This window comes from Sylvia atricapilla, chromosome Z (assembly GCF_009819655.1).
Source record: "Sylvia atricapilla isolate bSylAtr1 chromosome Z, bSylAtr1.pri, whole genome shotgun sequence".
Lineage (NCBI taxonomy): Eukaryota > Metazoa > Chordata > Aves > Passeriformes > Sylviidae > Sylvia > Sylvia atricapilla.
Genome location: NC_089174.1, coordinates 44,908,737 through 44,925,784, shown reverse-complemented (window position 1 = coordinate 44,925,784; position 17,048 = coordinate 44,908,737). Strand labels below are relative to the sequence as shown.

The 17,048-nt window shown below is 39.2% G+C and overlaps 1 protein-coding gene across 3 annotated transcripts in view; it reads left to right on the top strand.

Moving 5' to 3' along the window:
* The window catches only part of RNF38 (ring finger protein 38), a 108,101-nt gene that overhangs the window by 60,427 nt on the left and 30,626 nt on the right, over positions 1-17,048 (top strand). Inside the window, exon 1 of one of the 3 annotated variants that reach the window (XM_066339770.1) lies at positions 1,689-1,769. The exons of 1 other annotated variant lie outside the window; for it this stretch is intronic. The gene's annotated coding sequence lies outside the window, so the exon portion shown is untranslated. Of the gene's footprint in view, positions 1-1,688; positions 1,770-1,816; positions 1,948-17,048 lie in introns of those variants that run through there. One more of the 3 variants, XM_066339769.1, reaches the window with a different exon arrangement.

Below are 17,048 nucleotides of genomic sequence, written 5' to 3'. Positions count from 1 at the left end.
GCAATTCAGTAGAATTGATTTTTTTTTTTTCACTACTACTGAGGGGCTGGTAGTTATGCTTCACTTTTCTCCTTTGTAGCTTATTTCCTTTTTTTTTTTTTTTTTTTTTTTTTTTTTTTTTTTTTTTGGTACTTACGCCTGAAATACATAGCTACATAATTTATTTTACTATTTATAACCTTTAAATTTCCCAGCTATATTTAGTACATCTTCCAGACATATTTTGTATCACCTGCTCAAGATCACCCTGCCTTGACAAGGGAATTGGTTGGGATGATCTCCAGAGGTATCTTCCAACCCTAACAATTCTGTGCTTCTATGAACTTAGTCTCATTTGCCTGTCGCAATGACACTGTCATAGATACAAGTAATTGGGTCTGTCACACAGAGGTCCATCAACTCATTAAAAAGATACTTCTTCACAAGAAGAGAAGTATTTTTAAGTTCTAATCCTAAAAATGATCAGCTTTCTGCACCACTTTGGATGGTGTAGTGTCTAGTAGGAAAAGCCCATGAAGTTCACACACAGGTGAACAAAAAATTATTTACTAATTCAGGTATCTGAAGGACCCATCACATTTATTGATACGATGTATTATATAGGACTACATGCACCTCTTGTGGTGAATGTGTTAGAGGCAGTAATTTTAAAAAGGGGGGGGAATATTTGGGGGAATTTCTTTTACCCCCTCCAATTTCAAAACTGGAAATTTTTCTTGTCCAAATAGGACAAGTCAGATTCATTCCTCTTGGTGTCAAATCCCCACATACTCTAAAATCCCAGATCATTCTGTCTGTGTTTACTGAACAGCTTTTTATGCCGTTTTCATTTCACCTCTGGCAGCTGCAAGGATGTCATTTACTAAGTTTCAACCACTTTCATGCCTAGTGAGTCATCTCCTTTAGAACGTTCATTCTTTATACCTACAGCAGATGGTTTGTTTTCCTGGATCAGAGCTGGTAAAAACTTTAATTAGGCTGAGGTGTAGAGTGAGGGAGGCTTGAAAGGTAAGAAATAAGCCGGCAATATCTTATTTGAGGGAAACAGCTCGAGAAAATCAGTTGTCTGAGGCTCCGTTTGCTCCCTTTGTTCCCTTTGCTGATCAGGGCTGCATCCTGAGCCCCGTACCCGTGTTGGCACCGTCAGCAGAAGACTGATCCTGTTTCTCCACTGACTCTGGAAAGGGAGTTAGAGCCAGGTGGGGGTCGGTTTCCTCAGTCGACAAAGCCAGAGGACGCGGCCTCAAGCTGCACCGGGGGGGTTCGGGCTGGACATGAGGAAGGAGTATTTCTTCCGCGGGTGGTCAGACACTGGAACGGGCTGCCCAGGGAGGCGCTGGAGTCGCCGTCGCGGAAGGTGTTTAAGGAAAGAAAGACTGGACGTGGCACGCGGCGCCACGGTGTGGTTGACAAGATGAAGATCGACCCCAGGTACACCCCCGCAATCTCGGAGGTCTCTCCCGACGCACTCAACTCCGTGATCCTGTGAAACCGAAACTAAAAGGGGGCCGGGGCGGCCGCGCCGTCACCGCAGCGCGCAGGCGCGTTGGGCGCGCGGCCGCCGCCAGACGCAGACAAAGGGCGCCCCGCGCTGGCCGTGGTGTGACGTCACTGGCCAGCGGGGAGTGGCGTCACCGTGCGGGGGCGGAGACCGCGCTCCCGGAAGCGCTGGCGGAAGGGTCGGGCCCGGCCCGGGGCGGCCGCGGCGGCCCCGAGGTGGAGGCGGGGCGGCCCCCGCGGGAGCCGCGGCGGAGGCGGCGGGGCCGCAGGTACCGGCGCGGGGAGCGGCGGCTCGCGCGGGGCGGGGTCTCGGCGGCGGCGCCGCCTGGTGCCCGCGGCTTTTCTTCCGGCGTGGGGAAAGGGCGATCTCCCGGCAGCGGCGGGCCGCCCTCCTTACAGGTGGAGGCCGTGTGGCCTGGGCTGACGGGGAGCCCGAGCTCCTTCCAGGTGGGCGACCCGCGAGAGCTGGGGAAGGGATGTAATTGTCTGATCTTGTTAAAGTTCCTTATCTGCTTTGGGAAAAAGTACAACTGGAAGCTAAAAATTAACAGATTTTCCAGGACTGAATTGCTGCGTGCTGTCCTCAAAACAGGCAGATTAATGTGCAGGGCGGTAGCAAGTGTTTCAGAAGCGCTGAACGTCCTCCCATCCGTATGGTAAAATGAAGTCTCTAGGTATCTGTAATCCCCTTGAATTAGTCAAAATAACAACTCAGGAAACACTGATTTAGCAAACATACATGTTAGGGCATTCAGTATTTTTCAGTAAACGTGAGCTAATTCCTGTTCCTAAAAAACACAGAGGGGATTTCTGGTTTTTTATGCTTGAACTGTAAAGTTGCATCTGGTTTCATTAAAAAGTGTATTTTTGAACTAACTATGCATTAAGGTGTTAACTGAGGAAATCTATTTCAAATTTTAACTGTTTAGAGCAGATAGCTTGGTTATTACAAAGCAGTTCATTGAACTGGAAGTTTTAACAATGTTTATGAACGTATAGCATTTGTATTTTGAAAGAGATTTTTGAAGGTAGTATTTGAAGCAGATGTGCACTTTTTGATAAGCTCTTCTCATGCAGAGTGGGGCAACTAGAATGTTAAGATGAATAGGATTAGCACAACTCTGCCTTATTCAAGTACTGAATACAATTACATTCAATTTGATTTGGTGTTGCTGATGATGTGCTTGTTCCTAAATGTCATTCACTGAAGCAACTGCTTTGATTTCATTTGCCAGATTTATGGTATTTATCTACATCTCGGGCTTCCTGCTATCTGCTGACCCCACAAACTCCTTTACTACTTTGTATCATTATATTACATTACCTTTCTTATGTTCAAGGGAGTAGTGCAGCTGTGCTATTAGAGACTCACTGTTCTGAGAGAGGGAAGAACTCCATTTGGATGCTAATATAAGTGCAGTGAGAGAAAGGAGAGTGCAGTCATTAGGTGATTAAGTACAATGTGGAAGAGCAAACAGGTTCTGTGGCAGGTTTCGTGGCTATGTATAGTTCATAATGTTTTTGGTCTTCCTTTATCAGCACATCTCTGGCAAGAAATTATGTGTATGCATTCATAGAATAACAGGTAAATAAAGTTTTCAGAGAGTTGTTACTAGGAGTTATACTACTAGTTGTATGTAAAAGGGTCTTAAAAAGTAGATATTTCATTATTTGTTACTTTTTTAACTCATGGACTTACAGAGTAGGTTAAATTTAATTTGATTCTCCTCTGGTTCACTTTGTGGGGTTTTTCAGTATAATAAATATTGAATTCATGTTGATCAGTCCTTTGTACCTGCCGTGGTGTGGACGTCACAGTACATAACTGTCTTGTCTTTTTCTGAAATATGAGGATTTGTCTCAAAAGCTGATATTAATTGAATCAATTACTGTTGTGATTTGTCAAGTTTATGTGTCAGCTTATCTAAATATGTTTTTTTTATATGGCTTATTGACATTATAATAAGAGATAACTTTTATGATTTAAAGTGTACTGTTGGTGAAGTCAAATTACTTTTTCAGCTCTTTGCTAAGAAAGCCTTTAAGGGTTGTAATGATTTTTTACAAGGTCTTGCTAAAATATAAAAGTTGTGTGGTTAGGGAGGAAGTTACTTCTTCAGACCCAGCTGCTAGTGATTTGTAGTCTTGTACTGTGAAACTGTAGTCTTGTCATAAGTCAAAGCTGTCACACAAGCTGTTTGTAGAGGCAGCATGGGCTGAGTTGCTGGGCATCTGATGAGAATTTATACAGAGCAGGTCTTTGAGTTACAAAGTTCTCATGAAGTCCTTCTGTGTAGCTTTACTAGCCCCAGCTCCCCTTGCCTCAGAAGGAATGGAAATATGAAAATATGGGTAGAGGAAAGATACAGAACTTCTTATTTCCTATTTTTAGTCAGAAAGTGTTTTGACTGTGGAGGAATGATTCTTAAAACTTGTGGAAGATACAGGCTTGACTTAATCAGTTCATATGGAAATAGAACTTGCGGTTTCCTTCTCTATATAAGAATTTATATCAAGTTAAATAATCTAATACAGAATATTTCAGTTCTGCTGTGGGCAGAAGTTGAGGAGGTCTGTGATTTAACAGGATGGTTTTCATTTTTTTTTTACTCTTCACCTTCTCATGGGAGCAGATAGGTTCCTCTTTATTAAGCTCTTTAAAGATAGGGAAACTTGTTTTGCCTTTTGGTGCCCTCTACTGATGTGTATTTGACAGAACATAGAAAACTGGTGCTGGATTTGGCCTTTAATAGCAGTGAATGCTAACAACAGCAGCTCTTGAAGAGCAGTGGGAAGGGTAAAGAGAGAAAGGAAGCCCTTTAGTATTTTGCTGTTTGCCTTCCAGCCAGTTTGTCTACAGGATCGCACTGGTAGAAAAGTAGGTAAGCAGCATAGATCTGACTTGCATAGTGTCTTCTGTTGGCATTGTAGCGGTAGAAAGACTGATTCCTTTGCTTTTCTCCTTTTAGGAAAATAGGGACATTGTTTGTTTAGTATCTGCAGTTCCTGGTTCTCAGTAAATGCATTCCAGGTTTGCTGTCTCAGAATTTTTAATCTTTTTGCTTATTTTCAATATTTTTGCTGGTTTTGTATTTGCCACTACTACCTCAGATACTACAAAAATGCCCAGTCTTTCATGTGAGCACCACTACATAGGCTGTGCTTTGCTTACTTTCTGAAAGTAGCTCTTTCATCTTATCAGTCTTGAGTTTTGTTCCTTTTGCAAAATCTGTGAACACCTCTGTCTTAGAAAAACTCAGAAGTTGCATTAAGTCAACTCCATTCTCTTTTCAGAACCTCTTATCTTAGCCTTATGGTCTGTCTTTGCCAGCTTTGTTAATTTCTGACAGAAGTGGCCAATTTCTAATTTTTTTTTCTCACACTGCAGTAATAGTAAATTGTGTGAGAAGGGATGAGAACATTCATGGCACAGTTTTTGGTGCTGCTGAGCAGATGCTTTGTCTGGCAGTCTTCTTGAAAGTTTTAAGAGATTACTTTCTAGATAAAAATCTAGGACTTTTCCTTAGTCAGGTTCTTTCGAAAACCTGTGTTGGGACTATTCTTTAAATAACATTTGTGATGTGAGGAGTATTTTTGATGAGCTGCATTTTCGAAATTTGATTCTTGGAAATTTTTCTCTTGCAAAAAGATGTAAGACTATTTTGTTAGCAAGTACTGGGGGAGGACAGTTTTGATCTGTCTTCTGTGTTTGTGTCTTGGGAAAACAGCAGAACTGAATATAAGGCAAGATGGGAAATGAAGAGATGGGAGACATAAAAGACAAGAAAATTCTAGAAAATTAATTTCAAATTGTGTTCTGGAAGGAACTCAAGAAGATGTGTAAGTTCCAAGTGGATGAGTATGGCTTTGGGAAAAACATTTAGATGTGGGCACAAAGGACCTGTTAAGACCAATAGGGATTTAGTCATTTTGTATGTGAAGCTCTACTGAGGGTAGATTAGAGATCATATGTGATACTTTTTTTCTCTTTATTTAATTTCCTTATTCTATCAGAGAGCAGCCAGAGCACTTTTTCTCAAGTTCAAATACAGAGACCTAGTATAATGTTTGTATTCTTTGGCTCTGCTTTCTACAGGTGAATATTTATGTGTGTCTGTTGTTTTGTTCAACATTAGGCAGGGCTTGAGAATGTTTTAAAAAAGGGCACATATCACCGAATTTCTTACATGATTTAAGTTCTTAATGCCTTTTTTTTTTCCTGCTTATGAAAGGTGTGAGATAAGGTTTAAGAAGTGAGTCAGCAAACTGCTTCTTTGAGTGTGTTTGGGGGAGCTAGGCTCATGTTCCTTTGCATATCATTTAATGTGTATCATGTAGTTTGTTTTTTATTGACCTTCCTTTGACTTTGTGTGAGACTAATCTTATTTTCTGAATAAATAAATGAAAAGATCTGCACAAGTAGAAGCTGTTTTTTGAAGCTGAGAACCTGCAGTGTTTTCTCATTTATTCCTTATTTTGGTTAATTGAGCAGAAAATGCCAATCTTTCTTGGTTTTTTCATATAATTTATCACTTACATTGAGGAGTGAGTTCTTTACCCATTACACCTGTTTGATTACAGCCTCCTAATGTGTGTTTTGTAGAGGTAGAGGAACCAACCACTGCTGCAGTAGGTAGTGTGTTTACAGTGTCTATATTGAGTGTGACACATGTAAAAAACGAAGTTTTGCAAGCTGCTAAGGGTAAAAGGTGTTCTCAAATCCCAGCTCTAGAGAAGAACATTTTTTTCCGTAAGCTTTTTAAAGCAACTCTTGCTAATTTATACAAGCTGTTAATAAAAACTAAATGATGTGTATATTTAAATCCAGTAATCTCTAGTATGTAGCACATAGGGTAAATAGGATGAGCTTTGAAAAGGATAATAGAATCATTTAGGTTGAAAAAGGCCCATAAGATCATCAAGTCCAGCTGTTGACCTTGTACTGTCAAGTCTGGCACTGAATGACTAACCTGTGTCTATACATCTTCTTTATTACCTCCAGAGAAGGTGACTCAACTGCTTCCCTTGGAGGCCTGTTCCAATGCTTGGTGATCATTTCGGTGAAGAAAAATTTCCCAATACCTGATTTAAACCATCTGTGGTGCAAACTGAGGTCAATTCTTTGTGTCCTATTACTTGGAAAACAGATCAGATCCCAGCTTGCTGCAGGCTTTTTTTCGGGTAGCTGTCAAGAGGGCCAAGGTCTCCTGAGTCTCTTTTCCTCCAGGTTTGACAGTTGCAGCTCCTTCAGGTAGCTGCTTCTCATAAGATTCATGCTCCAGACCCACCATGTTCCAGCGCCTTAGTGTCCTTCTCATGAGGGGCCCAGAACTGGACACAGGACTCAAGGTGTGGCCTTCACACCAGGCTCATGTTCACTGGCTGTCAGCCAGCAGCCCCAGGTCCTTTTTGCTGGGCACTTTCCAGACACTGCCCCAGGCTCAGCACTCCATGGGGTTGTTGTGATCCAGTGGCTGGACCTGCCATTTGGCCTTCAACCTCAGCACATTGGTACATCCTGTCCAGATACATCTGCAGAGCCTTCTTACTCTCCAGGAGGTCAGCTTCTGCCCAACTTGGTGTCAGACTAACTGAGGAGTCCCTTGATTGCCTTTGCCTTGATTGCCTTAGTTTGTTAATAAAGATGTTACTCAGGCCTGGCCCCCATATTGAGTCCTGTGGAGCACTGCTTTCTTGCAGACACCAGCCAGATATAACTCCATTGACCAGAATTCTCTAGGCCAGGCCATTCAGCCAGTTCTTTACCAAGGAAAGAGGGCATCTCTCTAAGTCATGAGCAGCCATGACTCAGAGTCCTAGACTGTTGTTAAGGATAGTTCTGGGTTTGTTGTTTTTTTGGTTTTTTGTTTTTTTTCACTAGTACCAGTGTGAGTATATTGAAGAACATTCTGTTGTTAACATGATGATTTGGTTGTACTGACCAGGTGAGTAGGTAGGTAGGTTTTTGTGGATTTGTTGTGTAGTTTCTAAAATGGATGAAGGATATTCATTGGGGCTTCAAATTTTTAGCAGTACAGCGAGCCTGAAGCAATGTAGAGAGAAAATTGTGGTATGAACTGAGAACACGTAAAACTGCATTACACACTGAAATTTTTAGCAGTATGGTGTGCTGACCAGATACTTCATCTTCTAGTAATGCTGTTCAGTATTGTGATGACAAGCAACAACTGTGAAGGCACCCAGGTATGAGTATGTGTTACTGCAATAGAGATCCAGTTACTATACCAGTAGTCCTCTCACTAGGAACAGATTTCAAATGCTGCCTTGTCCTTGTGCCTATTGGGACATCAGTTATAGCAGTATGAGTCATATTTTTATTGGTATAAAATATGTTTGGATGTTCTTTTGATGCTTTGTCAACAAATACTGTCAATATAACATCCATTCACACAAAGAAAATATTTCAATTTTCAGTGCTCAAGTGATAGCTCATCCACTTACATATGTTGTTTCATATTTGTGTTTGCATACCTGTGTGCATCTATATATGTGTAGTTTAATAGAGGGGAAAAATCTTTAAGTGGAAAGAATGTGATTTTGTTTTTTTTACTTGTAATGAATGTCCTTATTACTCTGTCTTCACTGAGGTCCTCTACTGTTAGTTTCACATGCCTAAATGGCAAAATCATTAGTGAATACACACTGAATATGCAAGCTATGTGTAGAGTAGACCTTGCTGTGAGGCAGTTTTGAGCCAGATTCTCTTCAGAGCCCTTCAAAGCAAGAAGAGCAGAATTATTTCTAAAATGGAAAAAAATATCTTTTCCAGATGTGCCTATACCTGAACATCTTGTCTTGATTTTACCTCTTCACTCTTGCCCTGGCATCATTTTAAGTATGTCAATTTCAGCACATTTTAGGACACTTTACTTATTGTAAAGAAATTTCTTTACAATAATGAATACATTCTAATGGTACACGTGCAAAGTTTAATGTGTTTCAGCTTTGTATATAGGAAAATGAGTTCTCTTTCTATATCTATAATTCTGTGATTTTTATTAAAAAAAAATGTTTTGTTTGCATATGAAAGAGGGGACTATGTGAAGGTCCAGATAAAGCTTTTAACACCATCACCTGAAATGACACTTTCTATATTGTGCAGATGGCAATATGTGGACACTTTAACTCAGATCTGGTAGGCATTTTGGAAGATTTTTTTGGATACCAGTACTGATTGTTGCAAAACTCTTTCAATTTTCAGTTTTAAGAGGGCTTGAAATGTTTGCTGTCATAGTATATAGTAATTGCAGGGAACATCTGCAGAAATAGCTCATTTTTTTTCCATTTTCTATCACACATATCACTGACAAAGTTGAGTTGGAAACTGAGACCATAAATTGAGATTTTTAAGGTGAAATTAATACTTTTTTCCAAAAACTGGATTTTTTTTTTTTTAATAGAGAAGTAGGTATAGCTGAGGTTTCTTGCCATATTGACATTTGGTTGATGGTTTTGGATTGATTCCCTTTCAGAAAGATTCCCTTTCAGAAAAAATACGATGATGTGATACAAAAATAAATACTTGCTAACATCCTTGTGAGTTTGGAGGATTTAAAGTGCTTTGATTAATTCCTGCAAAAAATTATTGCAAGACCTATTCATATTTCAAAGGTTTTTTGGATGCAGCAAGTACTGCAAGCAGTAGCAAATACTAATAAAATTCAATCTGAAGAACTTTGAGATGGCTGTGTGCTGCCTTGGTTCTTAAACCTGCGACCCAATTAGAAAAGGAGGTGCTACAGTTGCGATACATGGATTTTACTGTCCATTTTGTATGAGCAGTAGAGCTTGAAAATAAGAAACGTAGTCTTATTAAAACAATTACCTTCTTTTTTTAATGCTATTTAGTCCTGCAGTGCTAAATATGATGCTAATATTTTTACATTTTTCTAATTTTTTGTGCATTTTAAATTCATGTACAGCGAAGTGATATTCCAGTGTTCAAAATGAGAAAATGGTATCTAATAATCAAATTCTTAGGACTGTTTCAAGTAATTACTGTGTGAAACTTCAGCAGTTCAGACATAGCTTTCTCTTAATCTTGTTTTTTATGTATCCTAAACATGCCGTTAAGTGGGAAATGCATTTCAGAGAAGAAACTGGTATGGAGAAAACACTGGAAAAACACAAAAATGTTAATCTGATGTAGAATGAGCAACAAATTAAATACTCAGCTTATTAATGGTGTTTTGACCATAAGTAAAGTAAGTCTTTATTGGATTGTCCATTATGTCAGTATTTCTTTTGTGATAGTAGCCCAAAACTGCACAGCAGATGCTATCTCCTAGGACTTTTGCAAGAATTGTCTTAATTTGGCATTTTTTTGCAGTCACCTGGTTTTTTTGAAACAATTCTGTATGTACTATTGCTGTGCGATTTGCTATTGCATGCCTTGAGTCTTTACAGATAAACTTTGCATGGAGGATTGATTCATTGTCAGTTCTGATTGCTGAAGGACAAATTGGCTTTTGTGCCCACTGTCAGTAAATAATAAATTAATCCTGTTAGCCAGGACTGAATTATGGATGGCCAGAAAGATTATTGGGGCATGTTCTTGGTACAGTTATTAGCTATAGTTACAGCTATAATTGATATATACCATGTAATTGAGATGTACCATCAGAATTGAAAGACAGAAAAATGAGATGAACTTGTATCTTCTTTTTGCCATGTCTGATAATGTTGTTCTTGTTTTACAAATTATGTTCCTTTTACTAAAAGTTGTGGAAAGTTCTGCTGTTCCACTATCAGCACGACTCTTTAATTCACATAAATTACTAAGAAACCTGATAGATATATATATAAAGCTGCTACAGAGAATTTTGTACCAGCAACCTGACATGGCTATTGAACACTGGTTTCCATTTTAAGTTGTAGTGGCTAGTTTTCTTCCTGCCCCATGATCGTATTTCAAAAGCAAGCTAAAGAAAATATTATAGGCTTCTTTTCAGAATTATGTGCCTTGCTAAGTACTGTTCTGTCTGTCTGAATTGAAATACTTTCTTCATAAATCAGGAGAGATGTCACCATGAGGGTGGGGATTTTTACTGCCCTTTTTTTTTCCCCCCCTGTGGCTATAAGAAGCTGTTAGCATCACGCTTACTGTTTTTTGTTCTCTGTGAAATTTTAAATCCCAAGTACTAGTTACAGAGTCATTTTTGTAATTCTTGGCAATGTAAGAATTAAGAAAAAATCAAGAAAAAAGTTCTTGAAGTGCAGACAGAAATGATTTTTTTTTGAGTACTCGGATGTATCTGTTGTTCAGTGGAGAACTGTAAATACTCACAGGGATACTTTGTGTCTCAAGGGTACATCTTGAAGTACCCGGAAATCCTACTTGAGTTCCACTTGCTTCTTTCACAGGAAAAAGGCTTCAAAAGGCTTTGTGTTTAGCATTATGTGATAATCAACTGCAGAATCACAGTGGCTGAAGTTGGAAGGGAATTCTGAGGTCATCTGGTCTAGCTTTCCTACTATAACAGGACTAGCTAATTGCCAAGGACCATGGCTTTTGGGATAATCCAAGGAGAGAGGCTCCACAGCCTCAGTGAAACTTGTGCCAGTGCTCAGTCGCTCTCCAGAGTAAAGAGGTGTTACGCATGTTCAGATGGAGCCTGCAGTGTCTCACTGATGAGACAGCCCTAAGCCTTCTCTTTTCCTAGGCTGATCAGTCAGTCCAAGGCTGTCTCAGTCTTTTTTTACACAGGAGGTGCTTCATCATCTCTGTGACCCTATATTGGACTCTCCAGTATGTCAGTGTTTCTCTTATGGTGGGGAGCCGAGAACTGCACACAGTACTCCAGATGCTATCTCCTAGGACTTGTAAAAGAATTGGCTCATTTGGGGCTTACTTTCAATAATCTGCCTTTATTGAAACAGTTTGCAGATTTGGGAAAGTCTGCATTTCTTTGCCAATTTTTTATTATACCAAATTCAGATTTCCTTTACTGTTCCTTCATCAGGAAGTTATCTAGTATGTGCCCAGATAGCCACATTTCCAAGTTGTGTCCTGCTCACAACTCTGAAATCAAAACTTGGCTAGGAAAAAAAAAAAAAGCTCTGAATATTACTGATAATGAGGTTTCATGGTAAAATTTGATTTTTTTTTAAGGAAGCATTATTTACATTCTCAAATTTATATCTAGTGCCTGGAGGGTGCCAGATATGGACATCAGTACTAGGATTTTTACTTTCTCACCATGTACCCATTTACCTTGACTTTAAGACTGTGTTATACCAAGATAATGCTCATCAACAGCTGTTAACAATTTGCAGTTTTTAACTAGAGAAGTTGCTGTATCTATTCCACATGTTCTCTTATTCATGAGAAGAGGTATAACAATTATGTGAATGGTGGTGAGTTGAAGCAAAGATTCTGAATCCTGCTTAGCCTGCAGAAGTTGAACAAGCGGTGTTATGTGCTCTAGTTGGACTGGCACACAGTTGGCAGGATGAAAAATATCACTGTGTTGGCCAGTGCAGCTAAGCCAGCAAAATTCTTTGGGACAATCCAATTACACTAGCAAAAGATTCTTCTGGTGTCAGCTGAAGTTCCTCTAAAGTGCTTTTGCCAGTGAAAGATATGTGTCATTACAGTATGATTCTGCTGGCAGATCTTTATACATGGACAGGTCCTTTGTCATGCAGCTTTGAGTCCAACTGGATAATCCTTGTTTATTTTGTCTTGAAAAAAGCACACCATTAGGCCTGGAAGTAGTCCACTTGTTCATAAAATCTATTACTTCTTGCCACTTGTGGCACAGGGCTTTTGATTTACTGCTCCATAGTTTTCCTTATCATACATCCTTTCTGGTTTTATTTAAAGCTAGAATTTTAATAATATATTTAAAAGAAATGTCAAAATTCATGGTCCCCAAAAGCTTTTCATCTCTCCGCTTACAAGTTAATATGATGCCACTTTTTTCATCTTGGTGTGTTGTTTTTTGGTTTTGAGGTTTTTTTTCCCACTGTTTCACAAAATGTAGATGTGGCCACCGCAGGAATAAGGCAGGACAATGAGCATGTGAAAGCTTTGGCTTTCATGAGAGCAGAGAGTTATCACTGTAGGAACCCTGGACACCAGTGCTGATCAGATGGGGTCCTGATCAGCAATGAAGCTCAAAGGAAAGCACAACAGGGAAAGATGATAAAACATATCATTGTTAACATACAATATATATGCAGTGTCCTGTTTTGCTCATTAGGGAACTGGCTGATGTAGTGCAGATGCTGCTGCCTGGATTCCAAGATCTGCAGCTGGCCTCTGTCATGGGCGCTGGTGCTAAAGTACATACAGATGGGGGTGTGTGAACTGTCCTTTGTTATTGTGGAAGAAGATACAATGGACTGCACATACCTGGATGGAAGAGACAAACCTTCCTGGTTTACCATAACAAATTCTTCTCATCCCCTACACCAACCTTTTGTATTTTCATTAAATATTCTTGTTTAGGGCAAGGGTGAAGGGCTGTTGTTTATTTCCATATTCTTCTTAGTTTTTACTGTTTTCAGAAGTAATCTTCATTTCACTCTTTCTGGATTGACAGAGTGGTTACAGTTGTGTTCTGTATTGTTTGTGAAAGTATTTTGTGATCTGTAAGTGGAAGCAGAGACCATCAGCTCATGTAAGTTGTGTCTGGTGAAGGAACTTTTGAGTGTCATAAGGGGGTAAAAAGAAAAGGAGTAATAAACAGAAACATTTTAAGGCACAAATCTGTTTAACCAAAAAATAAGGGATACAGATAAAAGGACCAAACCTGATCAGTCACTAATGGAAGACAGCATGTGGAATATAGGAATGTTTATTTCAGTGAGGTTATTTGATTTTAGACCTCATCAAATGGCATTATAAGGGAAAGGAGGAAGCCATAAACAAGATACAGAGAGAGACACAAACCTGCCAAGCAAACTTCATGAAGACAAGAAACAAAGCCTGATGTGTCAAAGTAACTGATGAGCTATCAGAAAAGTGCACGCAAAAAAGGATGCTGTGATTGATAAGGATGCAAATGTGAGGTTCCAGGATGCTGGGGCAGGTCACTGAGACTATGCCATCTGAGAAGGTGATTTGTAAGGGGAAGGGTGTTAGGAAAGGGACAAAACAGGGCCAGACAGAAAAAGAACTGATACAGGTAAACTGTGGCCAGTCTTTACACTTGTCTGGCTGAGCCCTGTGCCTGAGCCCTGCAGTCTGTCCTTTTTTTATTAGATCTTAACTGCCTCTCTATGTAATTTCACTTTTTATACCACGTGTGTGACTGCTGCAGGGGCAAGGTGAGACCAGCTAGAGTAGAAACTAGGCCAGCAACCTAGGTTGTTGGCACCAACCAGATTTCCAGTGCCAGTAGTGGAAGTGAGTGAGGCTCTTGGTGGCAGGAGCTGTAGTAGCTGTCTGAATTATTTTGTTGGTTTCCTACTGACTGTAGTGCCAGCTGAAGGGGAGTTGTATGAGCTTGTAAACTCTACCTTGTAATACTACACCTAAGTTAAACTTCTGCCACTGCTGCTTTCTGTGGGAGAGGTGGAATAAGACAGTAATGCTTACAAAGCCATCTGGCCTGCAATGGCTTCATTTCATCACAGAAGTGATTTCCCTTGTCTTCGTTTTAGGGTTGTGGGGCACAGCTCTTCCAGAGCTTACTCGACCTAGACTAAAAAAAAGTACTTACGCTTAGGTTGGTCTTGGATTATGAATAAGCCACTGCATTTGGATGTAACTATCTGTTCAGCCCAAGAATTCACTGTTATTGTAGGTAGATCGGACTAACAGAAAAGAAATGTTGAAATGTAATTCAAATTACATTTGTTAAAATTGTTGGAGCAGATAGGATATGCAGAGTACTCAGCTTACTAACCCATGAGAAGCCTGTAGCTGAATTTGAAAATGCTATAAATGTTGGTGTTTACTTGTATTGTGGGGGAAAATAGTCTCCTTTTCAGTATACACTCATGAAGAGAAAACATGCAGCTGATGATTTCTGGTCAACCTGGTAGGGTTTTATAGGGTATACCCATCAGATGATCCTTGTGTTGTAAAGCTTTCTATGAGCTATGCATGAGAATACCCCTGAAGTATTAGTTTACTTCTAAAATATTCTCTGAATTTGAGATGGAGGATATGGAATAGTTTCTTGTGTTTCACAGGACCATTATGTGGAAACATATAGGGAGTTGGAGGGGAAGGTGATTATCAGATATTTGCAGGAATTGCTTTGGTAATATTTATCTTCTGTGATGGTTAGTCAGTGTGTGGCTGCAGTATTTATAATTTTTCCAGAAAAAGACACACCTCAAAGGGTGTTGTCTTGGTGAAAATACCTAGCTTTTCCCAAATAAAATGGAAAAGCTTTCAGATAAAACATTACTTTAAGAAACATATACAGATATAGAACAAACACTTCTAAAGGGTGTTTTGCAAACAAGCTTCTCTTGGTTCACCTTCATTACCATTACACTTATGAGAGTTTATGGGGTACACAGATAAGAATGAGACAAAACTATAATAGGTATGTCAGTGAAATGATAACTTTTGGGGATGTCAGTGGAATAGCAACTTTTATGGACGAGATTGTATGTTTTAGTGGCCTGACATATGCTTCTGCATTTACTAGTAACAATCTGATGACTTTGTCCTGGGACTACTTCCTTTAAATATGATGTTCCTGTTCATCTTGCTCTTTTGGTTCAGTGTTTTTTTAAAGAAGGGAAGTGAATTTTTCTTGTCAGTTAAAAACTAGGTAGATTGTTTTTGATGACTACTATCCAGTTTGTTCTTGTTTTTTGTTGGACATGAGAAAAATACATAGCTTATGGCTGGGAAAAGTAGCTTTAGTCCCAGAAAATATTTTGAGTACTAACGAGAAACAATAAGAGTCATTTGAGATTTGGAGAGCTCCTGTCATTGTGGAAAATATCATGTTCCACAAATAAACTACTGAACTTAATAACTGAAATTATGTAGACTGAAAAAACGTTGTCAACGTATGTATATTCCACATGCTGATTGAAAATAACATGAAAACAAAATTATACAGGATGCGGGTCCCTTATTAGCTCCTTGTACTTTCCTGTATGCTTGTATTATCTTGATAAAATTACTACATGAGAATTGGTTTCTTAATAAAAACTAAGACAAAATACCAAGTTTTCGATTAATTAGGTTTGTATTGGGTTTTTTTATAACATCTCCTTGCAAATAAGTTGAACTTAGCTTTAGGTTACTTCTTTTTCAGTACAGAAAGAGACACAATTACATTTCAAATCTCTGTACATGTAGTTTCAAAAATTATTTTACCTTTATTTTCTTTCTAATGGGAAACAATTCTGAGTAAAACTACTGTTATTAACTGCAGAGGACAGTTAGCACTTACAGAATTTGAAATATGTGTAAGAGTTAGTAATCTGGAGTGATGATGAAGGCAAACTGCTTAGCAATTTCCATCTCCACAGTCTTTGAAAAGATACACTCCTGATGCAAAAGGAAAATAATAATAATAATAGTACTAGAATAACTCTTTTTCCTAAGTAGGCTTCTTTCTATGGGGCAGCATATGTTAGTGTAAATGCTTGGGAAGGGTGTCATTTTTAAATTAGGGCAATAGCCGTGGAAGATCCCCAGCGAAAGGCTTATATAGATTGCATTAGGGCAGGAGTGGTTATTGCATTCTTTCAAGGCTTTTTTTTTCTGCTAGCTTCATTAAATCCTCTTTTTTCTTCCTCTATTTTTTTTTGCACTCACAAAATCCCAGCATACCTAATTTACCAGCATTTTTATTATGTGTCTTTCTCTTTGAATAGGCTTAGTCTTAGTGGTGTAAAAAATTGGGCCACAAATCATCCTTCTCTGGCTCTTGTAGCATAGTTCCTCTAAGGCTTGTTCTTGGCTTGTTCTTTGTTGTCTGAAATCTAATAAAATACATGTTTTCCCAGAAGCTGTGCTCTCAAGGCACTTACTGGCTGTCTCTTCCAGGATTTTTAGTGCTGAGCTTCTCAGGGAAAGCAGCCTTCTGGAAAAGTCACCCTTTATCTTGACATCTACTATCATGAACCACCAGATGCATACCTGCCTTTTGACCTATTTTTCTGTAAAAACTTAAAGTGCAAGTTAAGGAGTTCAGAAGAGATTGAGCAACAAACAGATTCGTGCATTATTAGGCTGGTTCCCTAAAGAAGCTAACAAGATACAGTAGGGGAAAACTACAATCTGTGTTAAAGTATGTGAAAGCAAGAGACTGAAAAGCTCTAAAATTTTGTAAAAACTGGCCACAAGTCAGAGAGGAAAAACACCCCTTTTCTCTTCAACACCTGGACAGCACTTCTGGTTCTTAAAGGAGCATCCTTGCCCTGGAAAGAATGCTGGAGTACAAACTATACATGGATGGGAACCTATCAGGAGGCAACCTAATGGAGTTCAGAAAATAAAATGCCCCTGTAAAGCTGAGAGCCAGGAGAGGTCCATAGTCCAGTCTGCAGTTAAGTGTGAATTGAGACCTCTAAGAATCTAGGGGGCAGTGGCAGTTCTGGAGCAC